Consider the following 6,615-nt stretch of genomic DNA (forward strand, 5'->3'; position numbering starts at 1 on the left):
TTGCTGAGTTACCTCAGCCTCTGACTCAATCTGTGACATAAAATCTGCAATTTCATGAAACATGTCCAGGGACTGCACTAATACATTACCATGACAATTCAGCATATCAGTTTTCAGCATATCTCCCATCTTTGTCATCATATCTGCACAAATCACACTGTCATACATCCCATCTATGTGCTCATCATCCTCCAAAATTCCTGCATTTTTCAAATTTTTCTCCTTCCTGCATATATACTGCCTGGCAGCTCTAGACAACCTAGAAGTCTTCTGATAACTCATCGAACTGTTTGCTGAAATCCCAACATAACCGGAGGAGAAAACATCGCTGCCAGGAGGCGAGAACTCCAATCTCCTCTCCTCTGTACCACCGTCGTCTCGCGAAATGGCGGTACCTAATGAAAACCCGAATCCCTCACAGTGGGTAAGGGTGCATCTCTGAGAGTATCTCTGTTTCTAACATGGTTCACACATACAGTCATAAACTGAACTGCTCTCATACCATCTTTACTGCGAATCCGTGCATAAGCAGATCCATCATCCATGACCTTTGTTTCCATGCGCATCTCTGTAATGAATGGCTGTCCAAGAATTATAGGATAAGAGCATGAATCCTGCACAAAGAAATGAAAATCCTCCTCTACATCACCAATAGAAACCCTGACACTAGGGCAAGCAGCATATAAATCACCTGCAGTATTATTGGCGGCTCTCATACGCCACCCATGCTCTACATCCATAGGCCATCTGTTACTCTCATAAACTCCACGAACTATGAGATTAATCTCTGAACCATGATCAACCAATGCAACATAAGGCACCTGTTTTTCTCCAACCTTTACCATCGTCTCTGTAGTTGCCCTAGCCCAATGGCTCCGCGAAAAGTGACTACGCGGTATCAAAACAGGCTCATCAATTTTAGCATAATGCATAGGCTGAACCCTCTTCTCTACCTGTGGCAAAACAGAAGCATTATCAACCATAACCTCATCATCATCCTCATCCAACTCTCCAATCAAAACTCCCTGTGTATCAGTAGTAGACAATGCATGTCTTTTCCTCTTCAGGACCTCCTGAAACTGATCCTGAAACTCTCTTTTTGGGATGCCCAAAATCTCAGAAATAGTGAAAGTCACCTCACTGCCAAGTATCTTATCATTAAAGATTTTCTTCATGTCTGTAGATGTCTCAATATCGGACATCAATCTGAATCCTGGCTGCTTTCTCTCTCTAGGCTCTTGCCTCTTTTCCCTCTTTTGAGCATCCTCCATCTGTCGATCTGGCCCTGATCGTGAAGACGGTCCTGTAGTAGGTGGAGTAACAAACTCACCCCCTCTAGTCTTCTTAGCTGCACTTGGATTTTCTTCATCCCTCTTACGCTTCTCCTCAACAAATACATCTGCACCATGAGATTTAGCCAAATAAGCATAAATAGAATACCTGTCAACAGGTGAGTCCCAACCTGTCTCTGATCTGATGCTAGAGCCTGCGCTAGTCAAAACAGTTTGCTGAATTTTTCCCTTGTTTGCAGTCTCCATAGCATAAGTCCATAGTGCGGACTGAGTCTCTGATCCCTTCTCAATCTGTACTCCATATGCAGAAGCATCACCTCTAGCTGTCACATAAGAGGTACGCGCAGCCATGTCCTCTATTAACTTCTTCATTCCACCTTTACCAAAGTTGGTAGCAAGTGGAGCTCCTGTCTCAGTCAACCAAATCTTACCATCTTGTCCCCAATATACCAAATTTTGCCTCCTTGCATCCTGGAAAGAGTCACAATCCCTGCAATGCTGATGCTCCGTACTATCACACCAAATACATCTCTGATCTCTCCTAGGTGCACTAGGAGCACTCCTAGGTGCAGTAGGAGCACTAGAAGAAGTAGTAGGCACAGTCGAAGCAAACTGCTCCTTCAACTTACCCACCAACTCCGCTTTGACTGACTCAAGTGTCAAATCTGTGATGCCTTTGATTATGTCATCAAGAGAAGTAGGCACCGATGGAGCGGATGGTTTTGGAGCAGAAGGTGTAGGCATCGGTCGTGGAACAGGAGGAATAGGTGGAGTAAAAACAATAGGCACTGGCATAGGCCAAGAAACTGGCTGAGGAGAAGAAGAAAGAACAGGGATAGAAGTAGGCATAGGAGCAGATGATGGTGTAGGTGTCATGGAACCATTCTGTAGGCGAGTCTTCCATATCCTCCTCTTGGTCAAAGTCGAGACTGCATCCTGAGCATCCTGCCAATCAGTTTTAAGACCCATAGGCTTCGTGCGATCTTCAAGAAGCTCACCCAATTCTTCTTGAAGAGCAGGATCTGCAGCTTGCAAGAAAAGCTCAACTTTTTCAACATCCAATGCTCTTTGTTCAATAGCATCAAGCTGACTATACCTCTCTTCGAATTCTCGAATCAACTCCGAAGCAGCAAGTCCTTTGTTTGGCATGTAGACCCACTCTCGGAATGACCGCCGAGTAGCCATACCAAAGTCCTCAAAGAAGTATTCTTCTTTTAGAGCCTTCTTAAAATCTTGCCAATGTGTGTTTTGAATAAAAAGATCAGTCACCTTTGTCCTCAAAGCAGGTGTGACAAGACGAAGGAAGTACTTACTCATAAGTCTAGCAGGAACTCCAAAAAACCCCATCTTGATCTCATATGTCTTCAAATATGCTGAAACATTATGCCCGTCAAATAGCTTCTTCTCACTCTCAACTGCTTCAATAGCCTTAGTCGCGCTGTTTGCATTCTCCTGCTCCGAATAGAGTTGCCTTTGCTGAGACAACTGTTGTTGATGCAATTGTTGTTGCTGCTGCATATACAATTGTGTTTGCTGATGTTGGAGCTGCATATACATGGACATATTCTACAAAATCTGTTTTAGATCCTCCGTTGAAGTACTTGACGCAGCAGTCATTGATGGAGCTGAAGTAGAGGCAGCTGGAGTTGTAGAGGAAGCTGAAATAGAGGCTGAAGTATCTCCCATCCTGAAATTTCTGCGACGCTTTCACGTCGGGTTCACCAAAGTTGTCGAAGGGTTTTTGAAAGCAAAGTCGCAACCACTGAGGTTCTTGAGAAATTCCAAGATAGAAGATCAATTGAAGCAAATAATCAAGGCAAATATGATGCCAAATAACAATAGTATTACTGCCAAGTTATCTTTTGCATCATTTACATGTAATTGCAACAATGGACAAAACTGTGCCTCCTTCTCGTGAGCAGTATGAAAACTGAGAATAGCTCTTCAAATCATGACAATTTGATTGAACTCTTCAAACCTTGTAATACAGAATTATTCATTGTTGTTGCTCTTCCAAAGTCTGGAATTTGAACATATACAGAACAGGTTCAAAAAGTTCTTCTTGTACAATGGATGCATCATGAGAAATTTCCACAACTGTAGATTATACAAAATACCCTTCTCTTTCCAAGACACTGAGATTGTCTTCCATCACTCATTTTATAGGTATAGTACCTTATATGCTTTGCATTCTGAACAGAACCTGCAAGGAAGCATACTGCTGCAATGATAAAGCAGAACTAGTTCAGAAGGTGGCCTGAATAGCTAGCAGAAATAAGAAGGCCCTGGCCACAGTGCCTAATCCAGTTGCAATGTGAGAAGTTTAGTAACATGATACTCAACCATTTTTTTTTAATTTATATGTTTCCTTGAAGCACCTCTGCTCATCCACGATGCCAAACACTCGAAATATATTACTGTAAGAACCTGTAGCTGCTCTAGAGCCATCTTTCATAAAGGTCAAGTAGTTGTGGATGCAGAAACTATAGATTTCCTGCTGGCAGATAAAGACATCCAGATGAAAATGGTGGAAATAGAGAGACTGTTGCATGTAGATCAGGCTATGTATAATAAAGTAAGACGAAGCACGTTGACAGGGAAGGCGTAAAGGTATATTGACTTTGTTAACGTTAGCCTATTCCTATCTTTCATGGGGTGGCCTTCTACCAAAGAATTGCATCGCTGGTTTATGTCGATGAATCAAGCAAGAGTTATCCTTGTGTAGTACGGCTTTAATTGGTAAGGGATCTTTCCTGCTGCTTGTTTGATCCTTCTCTGACATTATGTCTGAAGTCTTGTCGAGATGGTCTTTAAGTTGCTTCTCTGATCGCCATAATCATTCCGGTAGACAAACCTCGTCATCCGCTTTCCTCCCTTCGTTTTCAGTTGTTGCTGCTTCATCACCTTTGACTTCGCCTTCATTGCAACAATGTCTGATTATCCTACATCCCATCTAGGTTGCGACTACATAGAGGAGGAAGTGAAGTGGCCCATGATTATAGCTTGAAAAAAAATAATTTAAAAAAAACACTCTGTGTGACAGCCTCCAATTTGGGAAGAAGCTCAAAGAGTGAGAGAAAGCGCCGTGGGAGACGCAGGGCCAACTCTCCTGGACAGTTCCCAGAAAGAATAGGTGCCTGTCCACATCCATACAGAAGGCTTTCTGCCCCGATCTTCAGAGTTCAAAGACAGTTCGATTGTTGCTTCTTTGTCTTGATCCTGTTATCACAGCAAATTCGTCTGCTTTGTCATCGAATTCTACTCCACTTCATCTTCATCTTCATCTTCGTTGCAGCCTTCTAGTCTCTTTGCATCACAGCAATGTTTGTGTTGTCACTCCTCTTCTCGTGTTCCTGTTCTATAGCCGATGCTTTTCCGTTCAAGCCTCGTCCCTCATCGTCACTGTCTCCTCTTCCCCATCCTCTCTCTTCCACAAGGCTTTTTCACCCCAGTCTTTTTCTTCCGTCTTTCCATTCCTCTGTCTGCACTCCTCCTCTTTTTCCCCTAGATTAGCGTATTCCTTTCCCCCAAAGCGCGGCTCCTTTCCCCTAAAGCGCGGCTCTGTCCCAGAAAAAGAAAAAAAAACTTGGTTCCGTGACCTTGATAGGGAATGCTCTTGAGTGTTACACAAAAACCACCAGCTTAATGACAGGCCCAACCTCGAAGTCGCGTAGATTAGAAGATCTCAATATTTCTTGCCAGCAGCAACCAAAGCAATATGGCTGATGAGATCCACCACTCGGTTGCTGTAGCCCCATTCATTGTCAGACCATGCCACAAACTTCATAAATTTGTTTTGTTCAGAGCAATGCCTGCCTTTGCATCAAAGATGCTGGACCTCTCATCCCCAACAAAGTCGGTAGAGACCACATCATCCTCAGTATATTCAAGGATCCCTTTCATTAAGCTTTCAGACGCAGCTTTGACTGCTGCCTTAACTTCATCGTAAGAAGCATCTTTTTCCAGTTGGCAAGTCAAATTAACAACTGAAACATTAGGAGTCAGAACTCTAAATGCCATGCCAGTCAACTTGCCATTCAGCGCAGATAGAACCTTTCCCACTGCCTTTGCAGCACCAGTTGAGCTAGGGATGATGTTTTGTGCTGCACCCCTGCCTTCCCAGAAGAACCATCCACTGTCTTTTGAGTTGCAGTAGTTGCATAGACCGTAGTCATCAGACCCTCAATAATTCCAAACTCTTGGCGTATAACCTTTGCAAACGAAGCCAGACAGTTCGTTGTACAACTGGCATTTGATACAATTTGCATCTCTGGTTTGTATTTTTCCTCATTAACACCCATCACAACATTGGGGCATCTGCAGAAGGTGCTGATATGATTACTTTCTTTGTAGCTTTTAAAGCACAGACAAGTGTGATACTATCCAGAGAGATATCCTCCTCGTGCATTTATTTGAATAGTTGTAATGTCTTCTCTCCTTGACCCAGTTCAACATAGACTGAAAGCAACCCTTCATGCTCGCTACTATACTCATACGCAGAGAATAAATGTAATCACAACAACTAAGTATGCACAAAGTATCAAATCGCACACACAACTTTCGAGTGGTTTTCACACCTCGAATGCGCAGCAATACGACAACGGGCGGAACTCATTGTATTTCAAAGATAAAATGATGAAATGTTAATAAAGAACTTGCTTGATATTGTTTTTCTATGTCACATGATAAGATTATGTGAAGGAACCAGTGCTTAATGGTTTAATTAAAGAAGTTGATTGTTATATGTCAAATCAATGTATTAGATAATTACATAACTAAAAACAAACCAAGGAAAGTGCGGAGGATGGGCCATGGGTCTGTCCTACGGTTGGGTGGTCCTGGTTAGCCAGGAACTTTTCTCAAAAATCTCGAAGAACAGCGGGATGATCATCAAAATGAATATGAAAGCGATGACCTAGAGTTATGTCTTACCCGATTTATGCTGTTTTAGGGGAACGGAATGGGACTATGCCTTATGGGAGAGAGGTTGAGCTTTGCATCCCTCTCGTTTCCCATTCTCCTTGAACCAAGTGCAGCGTGAATCCACTTCGGACTTGGCGTTTCTATGTAAAGTAGTTCACTCGGGTCCGACACTAGTTGCTGTTAGTTAATGACCAATCAGGAAAACCCTAATTCCGGTCGATCCTAAGTGGGAATGATCAGGATACTTTCGCTACGTGGCAGACGCGGGAAGACCTAGATCGCAAATCCCGTAACATTCCATGGGAGTGCCGAGCGGAGCTTTCTAGACATCTTTTCCGATGGACTACTAAGACGTGTCCTGGATGACACTAAGAGGACACATTGCAGTTGGTATCAGAGC

At 43.1% G+C, this 6,615-nt stretch overlaps 1 pseudogene; it reads right to left on the bottom strand.

Moving 5' to 3' along the window:
* Positions 1-4,977: 4,977 nt before the first annotated feature.
* LOC148019122 (glyceraldehyde-3-phosphate dehydrogenase GAPCP2, chloroplastic pseudogene) lies at positions 4,978-5,700 on the bottom strand (annotated as a pseudogene).
* Between the last annotated feature and the right edge of the window lie 915 nt (positions 5,701-6,615).

This window comes from Lygodium microphyllum, chromosome 20 (assembly GCF_053477565.2).
Source record: "Lygodium microphyllum isolate KBCC chromosome 20, Lygodium_microphyllum_v1.1.10, whole genome shotgun sequence".
NCBI lineage: Eukaryota > Viridiplantae > Streptophyta > Polypodiopsida > Schizaeales > Lygodiaceae > Lygodium > Lygodium microphyllum.